The sequence below is a fragment of the Plectropomus leopardus genome, chromosome 21 (genome assembly GCF_026936395.1).
Source record: "Plectropomus leopardus strain MGB_pleo_1.0 chromosome 21, ASM2693639v1, whole genome shotgun sequence".
Taxonomy (NCBI): Eukaryota; Metazoa; Chordata; class Actinopteri; order Perciformes; family Serranidae; genus Plectropomus; species Plectropomus leopardus.
The window spans coordinates 25,358,212-25,377,485 of NC_142196.1; the positions used below are offsets into that span (position 1 = coordinate 25,358,212).

At 39.3% G+C, this 19,274-nt stretch overlaps 1 long non-coding RNA gene across 1 annotated transcript in view; it reads right to left on the reverse strand.

Moving 5' to 3' along the window:
• Positions 1-1,183: 1,183 nt before the first annotated feature.
• The window catches only part of LOC148186077 (uncharacterized), a 152,550-nt gene continuing 134,459 nt past the window's right edge, over positions 1,184-19,274 (reverse strand). The window contains exon 3 of the long non-coding RNA XR_015775377.1: positions 1,184-1,794. This is a non-coding gene — a long non-coding RNA (uncharacterized LOC148186077). The remainder of the gene's footprint in view (positions 1,795-19,274) is intronic.

Here is a 19,274-nt window from a genome sequence, read left to right on the forward strand (position 1 = left end):
TTGCCTTTTTTTCCAATATTTTTGAAAGGATTCAAACCAATCTGTTGTTATATCAAATGTTTAAATACTTGTGAAAGGTGTCTGAATGCTTATATTTGCTCTGAATGTGCTGTTATCCACTGGAGCAGACGTATTACTGATGAATGAGTACTAAATAATGTTACAGAACACTTTTTCAGCTCTCCACTACAAAGTGCCATATTAACATGCATGAAAAACATGCATTTAATAAAATATACATGCTCACATTAACCCCTCTGATCCGACACTGGAATGCAAAATGCATGCACAGCAGGCCAAACCTATTTGCACAGAAACATACAGATGAAACAAAAGCGAACAAACATCCAGGCAACAACCATCCTGCCGCAAGTCTAAATCAACATTATATTGGTTATCACGTGCCAGCAGTCAGGAGATAAATATTTCATACACACAGGGAGACGTGCGGTGTGCAGAGCCGCACACGCAGCCACATGCTTGAGACAAGCGCAGTGAAATTAAAAATCGTCAGTCAGTGAGAGGGTGATGGTGACCAATATCTTGGCTTTTCAGAAAAAAACATACTCTTCAGACTTTCATTCATAAATATATTAGAGCCAAAAAAATACCTGAGCCGCAGAGACCTTAATACCTTCTTTTGTGATCTGTGGTTTATTTTATCTATTTGTTATGTGTTTTTGTACAGATTTTTTTTTTTTTTTTTTTTTAATAAAGTATGGTATAATGGTTTGAGAAGTGCTTATTATTATTATTATTATTATTATTATTATTCTCAATTTTATTCTATTTCTGTTTATTTGTATTAACATCTTTTTTTAAATTCTTTTTTATTATCATAGCAGTGATAGCCGATCTTGTGGATATACATAATATCTAAATATTTACGTTATTAGTAATTAACAGAACCTTACAATTCTATGGTGATGATATGTTTTAGTAAACATGAGAAAAGAATCCCTCCTTAAAGTCCATTTGAGGTCGACTCTTTCAAGTTCAACCATTTTTAACGCTGCCTGCCAAGTCTTTGAAGATGGCGGCGATTATTATTGTCATCATCATTAGTTTTGTACGGTGACACAGAAAACTACTTTCAAAGTATGTCAAAAGAACATTGATGCTGCTTAAAACATCAACTTTGCTTTTGTGGCAAAAAAATATTCTCTCACAGTCGGAAAACTTTTTTTTCTTCACTAGACAAGCAGCAGTTTTTGGGGAATACAAAGCACCACTGTTCATAGTTTCCACTTTCTTTTAATTTGTGGGCGCGTCTCATTATCCAGAATTTGAGTGGAACTTTTCTCAGTTGTTGACGGAGGAGTAATTTCACTTCATGAGCGGTCCAGACGCAGCGAGCAAACAACATCAAGACAGTTTATAATAAGCTAAAGTCCACTCTATTCCCTTAAATCATTTAAAGTTCCTTGTTGTTAATTGAGCGCTTCCGCATGAGACGGAGCGCTGTTTGTTTCAGTCCTCAGTGAACGTGTTTATGACTCAGATCTCCGCTTACCTCGCCAAAGCTGGGTGCCAGCTCGTTATGCACATCCCTTGCACTCATTTGCGTGAAATCAGAAGATGAGAGGAATTAGTTCCTGTCTCTTTTAGCGCCCCCCCCTTCATCCTCCTCTTCATCTTCCAGTCGGGGTGCAGATGTGGTGGGTCCTTTGAGGGCCCATCTGTTGTGCTGTCGTAGCTTTGGCCCAGCCGGCGACTGACTGGGGGCCAGATGATTAGGCTGCCATCCAAGGCAATCCACCCAGGTAAGCCACGGCTCCATCGCCCTGACCGGCCCTATCAAGGAGAGACAGGAGACGGATGTTAGACCAAACACATCATGCAAAGCCTCGAGTCCAGCTAAAACCAGAGGAAGGTTTTACACGGATATACACAAGTTTGATGACGTGAAAACCCTCCAGGTTCAGCGTCTCTGCTCGTTTCACCTCGAGCTCAAAGAACAATTAGCTTTCCTGCATTTGCCAACAAAGAAGACGTCTTAACACGAGCGATATGAGAGAACACGGAGAAGGAAACAAAGCCGCCGCAGCCCACAGGGAGCTGCACTGGTAGCAGCCATCTGGGAACCACTTCTGAAGCTTTTACTGCTGAGAGGAAACTACCAAATATACAAATGAAATGAAAACAATATTAATACCCACTTTAATTGTGTTGTACTGTGTTATTCTTTTCCCCCCAGCTGTGACCAGTAAGAACATTAGTCACCAAAAAGCCATTATTCATCATCATAAGTGCTAAATAGCCAAATGACAGCCTGTTTGGAATAACAAATGAAGGGGCTGCACGGAGAATTAGCAAGCTCAAGTGACCTTGTTGTGTTAGATGGAGACAATTCTCTGAGGACTGTGGTTGGTTTGACAATAAAAGGCTTGCTGGGATCACACTTGGTCCATATAGTGCACTTGGGTTGCTGCATGTGTACAGTTTTAAACAATGGTCTCGTGTCTGGAATCTGCATTGGAGCGTCCATCCTCCAGGACTTAATGTCAGGGATTGTTATTCTCTATATCTGCTCTATACCATACTTCAAAAACAACTTTTTTATCTTATGTGCAGTTTTTGGGAAGATGGGTGCAGTGCATAAACCGGCATTACGTCCACAGGCATGGTTTTTTTTTTTTTTTGGAGACAGAGGTGATCACATTTAGGCATGAGGCCGGCGCTCTGGACGAGTGAGGAGTGAGAAGCCGAGGACACTGTTTCCAGACGTACTGTCGCTCTAAGAGTGAAGAAACTAAGGCCTGGAACACACTAAAAGATTTTTAAAATCTTAACTGGAAGGAAGGAATCTGACCCAAAATCGGCCCGATTATCTTGCACTGTGTACCCCGCTTAGGAGAACTGGTCTCTGTTCCTGACTTTAAAGGTCTCATAAGAAAAAGGGTGACTGAATCGGAGCTTAGTGGTCTGGAAGGACCCCAGACTGGAGCTTCTGTGCATCGAGAGGAGCATGTGGAGGCGGATCAGGCTCCTGGTGAGGATTTTGTTTGGGTGTCTCCCATCTTGGCTCATCTCACTTGTTGAAAATCTGAAGTCAGAGTGCAGAATGAAGGGAGCGATACGTCCCAGCTGGCATGAGAGCAGATGGGAATCCCCAGAAGGAAATATGTGGGTGAATGTATTATTATAAGTAACTGGTTCATAACCGAGGGGACAGCAAGTCCTCGACCCGAATACGCAGATTTAAACACCCTCCATGTCTGCTGTGTACCTGGCTTGCTGATAACAGTCGATAACTTGAGAGAGACGATAACTTTTGGTTGACATCTTTGAACTTCTCTACTTTCATGAACAAAGACAACAAAACTTTGAAACATGGATCGACAACAGTTTCCTTGTCCTGCATTCTGATGCCTCCGAAACAAGAGCACATTAGTTTGATTTCTTTCAAAAAGATGCAAAATGCAAGAAATTTGTAAAAGGTGAAAAATATGGGTGAGGGAGAATTATTAGAATAAAAAAAGTTATATTTATCATTAATATACATTCAGAATTATGTAACAGAATAAATATAAAATATTATTAATATTAATATTATTAACAACAACGAAAATGAAAATAAAAATAAAAGTAAAAATATTTTAGTTATTAGTTATTATATTTAGTTATTTATTTGTTTCTTTTGTTTTCTTTTTTAAATATATGCTATTTTTCTAATTTTTTTGCAACTTTATTCTGATTTCTTGCTCATTTTGGGATAATTTCTTGTTAAGTTGCTTATTGCCATTTATTTCTTCTTTTTTCAGGTTTCAAAAGGGTTATATAAATTTACGATACAATTTTACTTTTTGAAATATGAAGCCTGAATCGAATTTAGGGCTTGGTTCCAGTTCATTCTGTACTTAACTAAGGCCGAGACATTAAAAAGTGATTAATGAAGAATAATACAGCCTGTGTGAACTCCAGTGATGCAAATATTGTGAGAGAATAAACGGCAGGCTGCAGTTTTTTATTTGATAATATGAGCATTCATGGGTGCATCAATGCTCCATGGATGGGTGATTTCTTCCGTTTCTTCCCCCCCAACTCTCATATCCAACCAAATAACAGACTCAGCAGGATGTATTTGCAAACACGTGAGTTTCTCAGAACTACAAATTGGACTTTTCAATTATACTTTTTTTAAGCAGCTTTTTTGAAGGCAGAACTGTAAAAGAAGAGCTTGGAAACACTTTTGTCATCATCTCCTGCAGTCGGTTATCAATACCAGACAACACTTTTTTAAGGGATGATTTCAAGGATTGATTCTGCACTTTTCTGTACAACTTTTGACTTGCTTTTTAAGTCGGTACTGGTGCCTCAGTCACCACAGATGCAGCATTGTGCCGTCCTAATGTCTGAGACAGTTTAGTCTCACTGTTGGTGAAGGTCAGATATTCAGGTTAGAAATATACAGACGCAGGTTACATTTACTGAAGCTAGACGGGATGAGTGGTTCATTTTCTGTTCTGCTTTCAATGAGGACTGGTGAACCGCTCGCATGCAAAATTACAGGATTCATTGAAACGATAGAAAACTTTTAAACAAGTGAACTTTGACCTCAGCAGAACACAGTTATGATATAATTGAAACGATGGCGGCGTTTCCAGAAAGATGCTGCTGACCTCCAAGTGTTTTATGTTTTCATTTCAATGTTTCCATTTGTATGTATCTCTCCCCAAAGACAGCTTTTAATAAATGTGCAGCTGAGTAGCGAGGGATGCAATTTTCAAAAAGATATTATGCAGGTTAAATGGATGAGTTTCACGGGCTATTAGCACCCTGTGTTCCTGGACTGCAAACTGTGATCTCAGCAGTGCAGGCTCACATTTTCAAAAATGTACACCTTTTGGCAAGAGCATGGCAACATATTGGGGCATTATATGTCACAACAAGGTGATTCATTTGGTAATAACTGTCCCCGTTTATGGACATCAAGGGACACTGTTACGGCTGCGACTTGGTTTTGCCATTGGTGTTTCTTCTTTTTTCTCACATCACTTTTTATTATATTTCATGATTGTTTTTATGATCTTTAACAACAGAAAAAATGTGCAGAGCAACAACAGCAACATATAATGTCTTAAATCCAACTCTACGTGCAAGCATTTGTGGCTAAAATGCTCAATAAACACAAAGTTAAAGCATCAACTGTCACTTTCATTTAAAAACCAAAAAGATAGAACTGCTTTGTTTTAACTTTTCTATTTCTGTATTCTTCATTTTTCTTATTGTCACAAAATCCTGAATCCTACAAACCAACTCAACTTCCCCATACCATCTGTTCAAGCCCCTTCATTCCCACTTCAGTTCTTAAACTGCAAAAACAGTCACGAATATATATTTGTTTTTTAAAAGAAGGTTTAGTAATTTCCTAAATATAATATTCTCGGGGGATGGCGCCCGCCCGCCCACGTATGCATCTGAGGCGTCAGGTGCCGTCAAGCTGCCTGTCAGCATATAATAACAACGGTTCTGTAACGGCCACATTCACAACTGATACCATCCAGTGGCATATCATGCGGACGCGAAAGGCGCCTTTTGGCGCTGGGATTGTACCCTAAAAGCACAGTCAGGTGGTATTTGATGAGTTTGGACTTAGAAGGGGCTGATTTCTCACACCCTTTATAATGGAAAGCTGCATTACAATATTACAGTTACAGCAATTCTTTGATACGAACTATTAACCCGATTTAACTTGTAATGTTATTCAATATTAATGAAAAAACGAATATGCGAGTTCAGAGAACACCCAGCAGCTTTGCATTCGGTAAGTAAATCAAACATGTGAGCACGTCACTGACGGTGTTTTGACAGACTTGATGCACTTTTGAGCTTTGACTGATGTATTTTCCCTTTATTTTCTTCTCAGAGTGAACCAGAATGCTTCATTTAAAGGGTGAAATCACAAAAAAATGGTCACTTCTTATGAGTTTTCAGATCTGATGATAGTTTTTTTTATAACAATGGAGCTCTATGGCACAAAGTCAAGTCAAGTCAATATTGTTTATAAAGCCCATTATTTGCCTCAGGAGGCTTTACAGCAAACGACATCCCTCTGTCCTTAGAGCCTCACATCGCCTAAAGAAAAACTCACCAAAAAGAATCCCTGAAAGAGGGAGAGAAAGAAGATATTTCAGGATATGGAGACAGTAACTGCAGTAGGATCAATTCATTGTTTTTCCTCATTAAAAAAATGGAGTATCACTCGACTTATCCTTTAAACAGTGACAAATTTTAGGATATATCCACATCTTTATTCATCTGTTTTATTTTATGTGACAAGTAAACAGAAACATGAGCAACAAACTCATCAACACAGATCCTTAAGATGCTTCCAGCCGTTGCTCCTGGCTACTTCACCACCAAACGAATCTCAGACAAACCGACTCTGTCGCGTCTTCTACTTTACCCCAAAACTCATCCGAGCTCACGGCTCGACCTCGCACAACTGCCACAAAAGGCTGAAATTACAAGACACCAACGCGACTGTTTACCTTCCAACTGGCAGCGGTTGTTTATAATTCGCAGTTTTGAGAGAAGACTTAAGCAGAATAAACGCATTTGTGTTAATACCCTGAAATATTGTATTCTCCATGCTCTCCTTTAGATGAGGGCGCATGCGATGCATGGGGCCCAGAGGCACAGATTATGCACGAATCACAGATTGCCACCTTAGTCATCTTTCCTCAGCTCAAGCGCATATTTACCCACGGATAATGCAAACAATAATTCATGAGTAAACATCTTGGTTTACAGTAATTTCTGGAGCATTTTATCCTTTCTTATGTGAATACAGAGGGGGTGGAATATTTCCCGCGGCTTTTGTCTGAGGGTTGCTGTGTGAGGAGAAATTGCGATCATTTCCATTATTCCCAGTGAAAGCGCCGTCTCTCCTCTGTGACCTGATTTGGCACCACCCCTGTCGAATAGGGCCCTGAACACAAAGGTGGCGATGCGCGTGCTTCGGAGGGTCTCTTTGTTAAGCCGGTGGGAGTTTGATTTGCCACAGGGAAGAAAAAAGGAAGCATTCCACAGGGAACGAGGCCCTATTTGATTGTCCTTGTTGCAAAGTGTAAGCTGCAAACAGAGCCTGGGGGGGACTGAGCAGGTCAGGCAGCCTGATCAATACACGCAATTTCACAATAAAACACGCTGAATATGTATGAGGGCGCTCTTCCATGCAGCATCTATTTCCCTCCTTATTTCCTTGTTGAACGACACATTTGACGCTCTGCCCTGGCACCAGTCTCGTAGCCTTCGTAAATGACTCGATTTGCCAGTGAGATACAAGCGCCGCGGTTAGAAAAGCTCCGATTCTGAACACCCACATCAGTCCCACATTCTTTACTGTAACTGAATCATCTCGTACTGACTGAGATTCTTGTGACATACGACATTGTTGACTAAGAGGAGCCGGATATTTCTTTGCATTCATGGCTTCATGACACGCTCCTCACTCTTGCATCAAGGTCTGAGTTTCATTTATCTGAGCAACTTGAAAAGCGAACACAAACACGGGAGAAAGTGATGAAACTGGATCTGAAATTGAGTCAGTTCTCAACCCCCCCTAATGTATCAACACATATTTATAATCAGAAGCAAAAATATTTGTTAGTAAGTACATTTTTAAGAGACGATGTCGCACAACACTTTACAACTGAGGACAAATAACAAGCGCAATGAACACGGCTTCATAAAAACAGGTCTAAAGAGGAGGCTGAAGTGATTTTAAGAAGTGTCCACAGATCTTATGTTCAAAGGGAGAGAGCCACAACCTCAGAGGCACAGCCTGCGCTAGTTTTAAGGCTGGAGCCAGGGGCCGGATTAACCCGCAAGGGGCCTCGGGGCAAAAAATAAGATGTGGGCCCCGACTGAGCCCCCACAAACACGTTCCCCAAACCCATAGTACCAAGAATCTCATACACCAAGTATTTCTCTTGTTGTTAAATACCAAACTCACCCAGGTTTTATGTACATACATGATTTTATATTTGATTAAACACAATTTTGTTGGATATTGACCGTATAAGAAATAAATCATTCAATGTAAAGGAATTACAACCAAATTAAGGCCCCTACTTTAGATTTAGATTTTGATGGAAGGTCAACAAATCAAGACAGGTGTCAAATTTGAGGCAGCAGCACCAGAGAATTGTGATTTTGGGAGCTACGAGGTGATTGTTTTTAGCATAAAACAACCCTACCACAGAATAAAAAAAGATTCAATGATCCCAGGCTCACAGATGCCAACCCTATCGCTAGAAAAAATGTTGGCATTGTACATTTCTGCAAACCACAGATACATCGCGTTTGTTAGTTATTAAGTAGTGGATATATTTGAACTTTATTTTTCAACAATACTGTGCTTAACATTTGGATAAACACCAACGGATTATGCAGAGGAAAAGATGACGTTTTGGCTTAAATTTCTTGGCTTTGGAGGCACAATTCCAGCTGGAAACGAAGTGATCTGGTAAAAACAAGAGTTGACAAATTTCAGTTGTGTCACGTTTTTTTAAAATCCTATCATAAATTACAACTAATCACAGCTAAAATGTATTAATTTCATGCTTATAAGATGCATTTGGCACCTATGGTTTGTACAATTTTTGCAGTACGGGGAATGCTTTTTTGTTTCGTAAGAAAGACGCCAGATACCTGTAGATTTTGGTATAAAATGGTCAATATCAATAATGATTGTCAGCTAAATTCATAATCCTTACTTCGAAAAATATTACCCTCAAAAATGCTCATCGACCAACCCAAGGGCAATCTGGTTTAATAATGAACTTAAAATAAAAACTCCTCCTTGGCTGTCTCTTCCCCTGAGACGATTTCTCTCTTGGCATTTAAAAAACAATCAACCTGTGGGAAACTTTCAAAATATCACTGATTTTAAAAAGAAAACACCCCCGAGCTCTCGCAGCGCCGCATGCAACACACCCTTCATTCTGCAAGTCTGTGTCATTTTCATATCCTTCTGACTGCGCCGCAGGCTTTTTAATAATTGAATTAATTAGATTGACATTGTTCGGTATCCTCCTCTAATTGTAAAAGCATCGCCGGGATGATAAGAGTGTCTGTCAGAGTCAGAGCTGCTCCCCCTGGAACCCATCTGGTCTCCTACTGGACACGGCAGAGGCTGCACACGAGGCCAGCGGTGTCAGAATTGAATTGTATGAAAAAGAGATTCCTACTGTGTGTGTGGGCATGCAGTTTGTGCTTCTGATGGCTTATTTGTACATGTTTTTCTATGCTCTCGCCTTGGCCTGTGTTTATATAAACAACAATATCCTGCTTGTTATTCCTATATTCAGTCCTTACAAAACGCTTAACCATCTGCTGTATAACCCCACACTGGAAACACAACAGCGAACAACACGGGCAATCTGTCGCTGCAAATGACCTACCAACTGTCTGTAGGAGCAAAGAATAGGAACAATAATACAACTGTCCATGCATTTCACTGTTGTTGCAATTGTCACCTTTAAAGTCTTATAACTTTCTTAATATCTTGAACCATATGTCTGCTTTTTTTTAATTTCCAGTTTTATTATCATTTTTAAAACTTCATAAAAAAGGGGAAAAAAGCCTGCCTGTTCTCATTAGGAAATAAATTACTTTTTTTGTACACTTTATTTTTATTAGTTTGACAAAAGTGTTAGAAGAAGAGAAAAAAAATGTATAACAAAGACGTACAAATAAACAAAGAACAAAAAATTCTGGATTGCTATTTTCTCTAAAAACATTCATTCCTATTTCATATTCAGTGGTTCTGTCTCTTATCTTGTCGTTGACATGTAAAAACTGTCCATTTCCCCCACTTTTCCTGGCCCTGCTCTTCTTGGACCCTTACCTTATAAGTTAACAATTCTGTATAATAAATTTAATTCATAATATTCAGCCATTCATCTTGTGTTGGTGGCTCAGCCTTTTACTACCTCTTGGTGATGGCTTTTTTACATGATGCCAAAGGGATTTTTAGTAAATATCTTTCTTCTCTTAACACAATGCCCCCTGTAACAACACAAAAATACAGAACTACACATGCTCTCACTATAACATAGCCCAGGATTTGGTTAATGGCCCTATGAACATTTATCCAAAATTTCAGGACAGAGCCAAAATACATGGCTATGATCAACATTTACTGCCCAACATCTTCTCTAAAATGGTTGTGTAATAGACAAACATTAGCTTTTAATCAGTGTGTAATAAAGAATCTGATTCCATTTTTCCAACAGTGCTCTCCCCAAATACATGAGGATGTTGTTCAATGTTATGTTTTCTAAATATGCAACATTCCCCTTATGTTATATTTACAACCAGTTCTTTCTCCCACTTCAGTTTTAAATTCAGTTTTGTATTTCCTTTAGAAAATAAATTACTTTCATCATCCATGATGTACAATGCAAGATGAATGAGTGCTGACATCTCAAGATGCATTTAGGCCTCCATTAGTTGATCAATATAAGGTCCTCCAAACCCATCATACTTAGCTGTTTTTTTTTTCAAGATCTGGAGAATCTGATGATTTATATATGTATTAAAGCTGCTTACCTAATGCTTGTTGTTGGGTTTGGAGGATACATTACAAAAATGAGAAAGTTGGATCTTTTTTTTGAAGGAACTGATCCCAGAAATGACCTTTAAATGTTAATGCATGAGTAAATACATTTGAAGTCATCAAAAAGCCATCCAGACGATGTTTTCTACTCACATAATGAGGACATTATTGTTGTTAATTATCTGTCAAGTTGCAAAAGTGTTGATACATTTTAAACATAAACATTTTATTGACGTATTGATGTATTTCAGTTGTTTGCTGTCAAAATTTTCCATTTGTCCAACTGACAGTTCTCCCAAAACAAACATGCAATGTTCTGTAAATCAGTTACTCCAAAATAGTCTACATAATCTCCCAAAATTTGGCACATCATTAATTATTCAGTGTAGTCTCAAAGAAATATGTGACATGTACATGTACTCTTTACAGATTATGAGCACAAAATGTGTCGAAATTATGTGCTGGCAACACAAAATCAATACCAATAAAGAGTTAATGAAGAACTTTTGTTGTGGTGGATACACAAATTACATAAAGACTGTTTCAAGGTGTATTTTGATTGATATAAGCAACAATATTGTTGTTACACTTTGACTTCTCGCCACTACAGCACAAAAACAGCATATGAAACACTGAATTTAAGTCTTTCTGATATGAAATACACACTGTGGGAAACTGCATAATGTGTTTAAGGACCTTGGATGGATTGCAATGAGTGCAATGATTGAACAAGAGAACTGGACACTGTGGAGAAACCCCAGAGTCTTACCATCTTTCCTGGGCTGTTAAATATGTGTTTTAAACTGCAAATGTCCGTAGAAGACCTTTCTCTGCCCCTGATTGGCTCATTACCTGTGTTGGTTGGGTTTGTTACGTTAAGGCATACAGAGTGATATTAGTTAAAGTCAGTGTTAAATTTTCCGGATAAGCCAATCAGAGGAAACTCCAGAGATGTAGTTTTGCAAAATAATTAACATTTTCATTATAAACAATGACTTCTGTTTCAGAGTCTTATTGGAGCTTCGAAATTATGAGCTGTCAAAGCAATGTCATGGCAACAAAGACAGTCTGTGTTCACCCTGTAAGATCATCATATAAGACAATCCAAAATGCAAGGTGTTATGGGTATAAGGTGGTGAGATTTGGTGTCTAAAGGTGAGAGGGCTTCTTCCTGTCAAGGCTCAGCTTTAGGACAACTCTGCTAATCTTCATCTTTTAAATCTCTTCTTAAAAGTGACTTTCATCCAAAGAGTTTTATTTCCATCTTTCACTTTTCTACACATGTATAAATTACAACTATGCCCACGTACTGAAATCACAGCACGCTTTGATTAATGAGAACTTCCTCATGGCAGGAGATTTATAGATGTGGAGATGCCTGAGAGGAAGATCAACACACGTACCAACTGGTACGAATATCAAAGTTTGGAAGTTACAGCAAACAGTCTATCATACTTAACAAAGTTAGGAGGAGTGGGATTAATCGGCTTCCTTTTGGCTACCCCCTGCTGACAAAATCTCTAACCTGGCGGGGTGACAGCTGATCAAAACTTTGTCCAATCAAAGAGTTTCTTGGGAGTCTGTGAGACTTTTGTTTGGAAGTTGTTACTCTCCTATAATGATGTAAATGTACCATTTTTCACGAAGATTCAAGGATAGGTTTGGTGTTTTTCGCCATGTTTTGTGTCTCAGTAAGAAATGTGAAAAGCAGTTATTAACACTGGTCAAATATTGAGCAAGAGTGTTGCAGTCAGTTAGAGTAACTTTAGTCTCAATACTTGCATCAATTTACGTCCACTAACAATGCTTGTTTTTGCCACCGACAGGCTCAGATTATTATTCCAAGTCTCTGAATATTTATGGAAAGGATCCCAAAAGAGATCAATCTTTTTGTTAAGTTGCTGTGAGCTGTCAATTCACAATTTCTAAGAAGAAGGCAACAGATAGCTTTCTTTTGGAGTCTTGCCAGACAAAGGCTCTTCTCATCCTGGAAGCTGCCTCTGTGTCTGCAGCTGAGTCTGTGTCTGCAGCTGCCTCTGCAGCTGCAGACACAGCTGCCTCTACTGCCTCTACTGGAGGAGAGCATGACAGTAAAGAGTGCTCATTCTGCAGTTAGTTTGGGTACCAAAACATCCCCAGAAGTTCACTGGCTAAAAGATAAAGACTGCTCTACTTTACAGAATATCGCTTTTACTGACAGGTCATTACGTCAACAAACACACATACCCGCACGGGTGGTTACGATTAGGCAAAAGAGACGTAGTAAGGTGCAGAGAAAATCCCCCATCACATTCAGACACCGGACTTCCACGAGAGTCAGGGGTTTGTTGGATCCATCTGCTGCCCTCCCATTCGCCCTATATGCACCTTTGTGCTCCTTATATTACGTTATTACCGGCATCATTTCAACGTTGTACCATGCAGGTACGACAGGTTCCATCAGGTTCTGTTGACTGCGTTCTCAACTAACACCGTCTGTTCACGTGTCATGTTGCTGCAGCAACGGGATCTTAAGCCGGCAGGACCACAAAAGTGGCAGCATGTGACAACTTCAGAATGAGAACAGACTGAAGATGCTCAATCATACAAGTATTTTCTTTTTAAAAAAGCCATGTGTACATCTTCAATCGACCCGCATGCACGTTAGCTTCAGCCCAGATTAAACAAGCATGTTTTTTTTTTACCTTGATCCACTCTGGTAACCTTCAACCCTTCGTTTGTTCTTCTTTTATAAATGTAACATTGTGTGGCAGGCTCTCCAAAATGCATTAGCGCTCAATAAAAATATTGTAACACAAAGACAATGAAAAGGAAACTCAATGCTCAAGAGTCTGCTAAGTGATTTTTATATTGTCCAAAAATAAATGGAACAATTGCTGCCTCGAAGTGCAAAAAAAATACAAAATATGTGTCTTCTACCTTCACCTGGGCTTTCAAGCAAGCTTTAGATTTTCACAGAATTTGATTTATTACAGTTTGTAAGCTTGGGGTTGATATTCTTTCACCACACATGAATGAATCCAAGGCCAAGAATGAAGCTCCGTGCTCATAATATGCTTTGCGCGTAGTAAAAGGGCTAGAACATGCAAAGCCACTTAAAACTAGTTTCCAAGGGCACCCACTTGTGCACCACTTTGTTCTCATTTCCACTACACATTCCCGCAGTTCACCTGAAATAACCCTGAGGCTCACATTGTCAAACATCTACGATGGTTATTTTAGTGCAAAGGTTAAAATGAAAGCCCCCAACTAATCCGATGAACCATTTCTATAAAAGAAATAACAAAGCCTTCTCCAAACATGCTCATGCGAATGCACGCTGAGATCCATTTGTCTAAAAGCAGACCTCGTCCAAAGGTTAACGCCTCCAATGTTCAGCCGCAGGACAGCTGCTTGTTTGTGGGAGACAAAGTGTCAGAGTGCATCATGTCCAAGGTCCTGGGGAGAGGGGATACATCAGACACCCAACTGTAATGGCCTGTAATTAGAGAGCTGATTAGTAGAACTAATGATCCAATAAATGATCCTTCTCTCATATCTCAATGTCTTTGGAACGAGGCTGGAGCGGGAGATAGGGGACAAACAGCGTGGCTGGATGACGTCGGGGACGGCCCCCGCTCTCGTTAACCTAATTAACATCCATACAGGTGAATACGTGATGATGGAGCATAATGAGGCAGTCGGGAGGTGTTTGCTAGATTTCAGCCGAAGGTTTGGTAGCTGTTGTTGTCATTGTTAATGTTTGATTTTACACAGGAGTGTGACGAAGATCCTCGTGGAGCTAAAACATTTTTCTTTTGCATTAACCCTTTGGAACCTTGGCTTGATTTCTTTCAAAAACACAAGTAGAAGGCAATGACCAGCTTGACAAGAAATGGTCCAAAAATTAGCAAGCTATACTTGAAAAGTAACAGAGAAAAAAATAAACAATAAAAAAAAGGTTAAAAATAATAAAATAAAATAAAATTTAAAAAAGGATACAAGAAAATGACCTTAAAAATACATGAAAATTATGTGTACATATATATATTTTTTCTTCAACATAAAGTTCTATATATAATTATAGGAGTTAGAAATACAGTTTTTTTGGATAATATCTAACAATGTCACCACAGTTCATTTTCAGGAAAATGACCTGAAAATAAGCACAAAAAGGTAATATATATTTATGTTTATATATACAGTATATATTTATATACCCTTTGATCCACCTCAGCTTTGTTTTCTATTTTCTATACATTTCTTGCCAAGGTGCTCATTTCCTTTTTCCCACATTTTCAAAAGGAATCAAACTAATCACTAAAAATACTCTGGTTCAACAAAACTTATGTCGATCCATGTTCTAAAGGGTTAAAACCTCTGCACTCCCTCTGTGTCGAGCCAAGATTTTGCACCACCACATACAGAGAGCTCCCTCTCTCTGTATTCAGCAGAGTGCTGCAGGCCACAGGGTAATAGGTGGCTTGGGGCACATCAGATGGGGAATAACAGTGGTGATTATCTTCTCTACCTCCTTGAAGTAATAGATGAAAGCCTCGCCATCATGTAATAGGCTACTTAAGTCTGTCAAGGCGGGAGAAATTTTTACCCCGTCCTTATTTGCCTGGCTCTGCTCCCCTTTCTTTGTGGTTAAATACGCTTTGTCTGAATGCCCCTGATGAATAGCGCGCGGCCTTTCTTCCTCCCTCTTTCTCTGACATGATAATAAAAAACCACACAGGCGATGTGCTTTTAGTTCCCTTCAGGCTAAATCCCTGCAATCAAGAGTCATTTAAGATATGACACATCCAGGCGCTAAAGAGCAGCTTGGCCGGGCAGGAATAATCATACTGTTAGCCATACTTTGACATCATTAATGAGGCGGAAGAGAGGGACAAACCCCGAGGTGAGGAGCAGTAGAACGAGGCAGATAAATGGGCTTGTTTTGCACAGAGATCGTATAGCTGATGCTTCGGCGCGATCATATCACTTAGCCCTCTGCGCCTGCCTCAGCAGGAGCCGTAGTTTTGGAAGAAACAAAAGCCGGTTGTGAACAGGAAGCAATGACACCTTCGGTATCTGCGCCGCATTGATCTGAGAGAGCGTGTTATCTTGTTAAAAGCTCACCTCTAATGGCTGCTGATGCCTCGAAGTTGGGTTTTAATTTGCATCAAGCACCCTGCACCCATATGGTAATCCCGCAGCACCTGCTATGTCTTTGCATAACTCTGCATAAAATTCTTATCGTACTCTTTCACGAGATGTGGAAATGTCCTTTAATGTTCTTATTGGGAAGACAACCCGAACACGTCGGAATCAACTTTGCAGAGCAGATAAAACTATCTAAATGCAAATAAACAGCATAATCGTGTCACAATCAATTCAGAGTTTATCATGCCACGGCTCCTGCAGGGCACATTGTTTTAAATCTCTTCTGCTTGTATGATCACATCCTCTTCTTACATCATTGTTTTTTATTACCGGGGACCATGCTTGGTCAGACATAATTTGTTGTCTGGTTTACTACGCTGTAGCCAGGGTAAAATTTAAACCAAGGCCTGTAATGTTAAAGTCCTAAGAAGCAGCTTCCATCTCGTCTTAAATGCACATTTAATCCGTCTGAGTCTCTGAATCTCCTCTTGCTCTTCTCTGTCCAAGCTGACTTTAAAACACTTATTTTGGCTGCAGGCCAACCCCCTTCAGCTGCATCAACAGAATATTTAATGTGTGATGTGACAATAATGGAAAAACTGTGTGTTTTTCTTGTTCAAGATTCTTCAGAACCGAATTCTATGGTCTCTGTATCATATGTGATTTATGATGATACAGAGTGAAGTTCCGACATTAACAAGAATCAGATTCAGAGTTTGGGATCAGAAGCTCGAGACTGCTGTTTTTCAGTGTTTCCAGGCAGGGAAGCGGGGAAATAAATCTACATAGACTTTGATGCTCACTTTTAATAACTGTTTCATTACACCTGTCAAGACTAAATATCCACAGGAGCAACTGAAATTATGTTATTTATGAAAATGGCTTCAATTCACAAAAGCAATCATTAAATAAATGTGGCTTGTGGAAACAGTTAGTGAAGTTCAGAGCTCACTGGCAGCCACGGTGATGATCTACAGTTCACTGTTCTTATGTTTCATGGTGTTTTGGAGAATATTATTGACTTTAATGGTGGTTTTGTGTTACTACTACAAATCTGGCTATTTAACCAACCGTTTTAGCCTGAAATCACCACAATAATGCAAAAATGCGAGTTAGTCTGAAACCCTACCCGTTCATTTTTTATTCCCAAGAGGCTATATCCAACCTGTTCTCATTCCCAGGTCGTCAGATACTGGCACCTTAATAGCAGCACACACTATGTGAGGCATAGCTGAAACGCATAAAAGCATAATGTTAATGTTGTCAAATCAGGACTAGATTTAGGCAACAAATCTACTTGGTAAAGATAAGAAAAATGATGTTTTAGTCCATTTGTTGCATAATGTCATGCAAAATAAATGCTTGATGTCAGTGTGCGATGATGTACGTAACTGACCAGCACCTTTTCATCCAACTCATCACATGGTGCCTCTTTGTCAGTTTCGCTCTGTAACTACTCAAGACATTTTAAGTATTCTTCTGCATCAGCTGCCATTGTACATTTCTGCAAACCACAAATGTTATATTTGTATGTTAGTATGATTGTTTCAAAGCTGTGCTTCACGTGTGCTGAAGTTTAGGGCACAAAAACAGTTATGATTTGGAAAAGACAATGTTTTGGCTTCAGATGCTTGCTTTTGGTGGCACAATCAGAACAGGAAATGCAGCAATGTCTCAGTAAAAACACTTTTTGTGGCAATATCCCAGCAGGAAATACAATGACGAGTTGCTATAAAACACCCAATTGTTTGGTGGGTAAAAAGCAGCAACGGCTCCCTAAAAAACAGCCAAACTGTTGTCGGTTGGTCTTAAACAGTGGTCTGCAGCTTGCAGCATCCAAAATTCCTTTCCACCTCCTGATGCAAAGTCAGCTAATATACTACCTCATATACTATGTCATATACTACAATGTGGATTTGAGGCTTAAATGCTGTTTTCTCACATCAGTTCAAATCTTCAGATGCACATCTGATTTGGTCTTGTAACTGATCTAAAGACAGTGTTTTTCAGTGTTGTGTTGGCTTCATAGATCTCTGCTGGTGCTCATTTGATAAACAATATCTGTATATTTATATATTTATTCAGAGCATCTCCGACAATGGAAAAGAAGGTTTAAAAACACATTTGAGTGCTGCACATTCAGACAGCGGGGAGAGGAAAATAAAGGCATGGAGCTGAAGTGGGAGAGAAACTAATGTAACTGGCAGCGTGTTTTGTTTTTGTGCACAGAGAGCTTTCCTTCACAATGGCCTCCTGCATGTGACCGAGGGAGCTCATCAGCAAAAAGTGAAAGCATTAATTACCTGAATAAAGGCAGCTGGCATGGCACTTTTTAAAAATTCACCCTCTTTCAAGCTTCGTGTGAGGGAAGAGAAGAGATTTCAAAGCTTATTGGGTTGGGAGCAATTTTACGTAGTCTATAAAAACCATTATTCTCTACATAGTTGAAAGAATTGCAAGATGATATGATTGAAAGGAGGTAATGGTGCCTCTTTCAACAATAACAGTTCCCAGTTTATTCCGACTAAATTACCTTTTAGCAACGCAACAAAGAAAATTTCCCTTGTTGCACTGCTGAGGGGCAATTTTCAGTTGTTGCAGATCATATTTATGCATTCCGACTTCATCTCTTGTTCATAACAGTTAATGATTACTACTTCTTGCTTCTTCCTGCTTATGACTTCTAGTTAAATTGGTTTTGCTACTTTCAAAAGAATATGAAAGCTTTCATTCCAGAACAATCTTCTTTTTTGGGGAAAATATGAAACAAACCTATCATTCCTTAATTCAGAGCTTCACCAACGGAATCTGGTTGGAAACAATCTAAAAACAGTGTAATAACTATGATTCTGCTAAATAATTTGCGTCAGATATATCAATAATGTAGAAACAAACAAACAGAGGACAATAGCATCAACCACCCACGACAGTGCCCAAGCCATGCTGCATGTTGCTGTGTGAAATAACGCTGCCATGCCACTCTGATCCCACTGTGTTGTGTGAGCAGTCATTACAGGGCCTGGGCTTCAGCAGCCACCTGTAGACCGATCACGCTGCTGCAGGTATACAGCTTCAGCGGGGGGAAAAGTCAGCTGCTTGTAATGGTGACAAATAGCAGAAAATACTGCTGCTTTTAAATGTGCCCACTGCTATTTTCAAAAAAGTACAAACCCAAAAGGCAGAATGTAGTTTTTAAAGTAGTTGTTCTAAAAGTTCTAGTTTCATAGCCTCGATTTGGTAATTATAGCACAGGCTCTCGTCAAAAGCGCCCGGCTGTTCACACCAGGAGTACATTTCTCTGCGCCTATTCTTGTTCTCTGCTCCTCTCTCGTCACACGGAGAGCTCTGTCCCTGCTTGGTTGTGTGTCTTTGAGTGTGTGTGCGTGTTCTTTATCATATTAAAAAAATATTCAGTCAAAAAACAGAAAAATTTAATCCCTTTCATATATTTCCTCTCTTTTTGAATCCAAATACAGGCTGGAACTATTATCTCCGCATTTTATCTGTACATCATAAAACAAAATTTAAAATATTTAATTGTTTTTTGTTGATGTGTCCAACTTTTTATTGTTCTCAT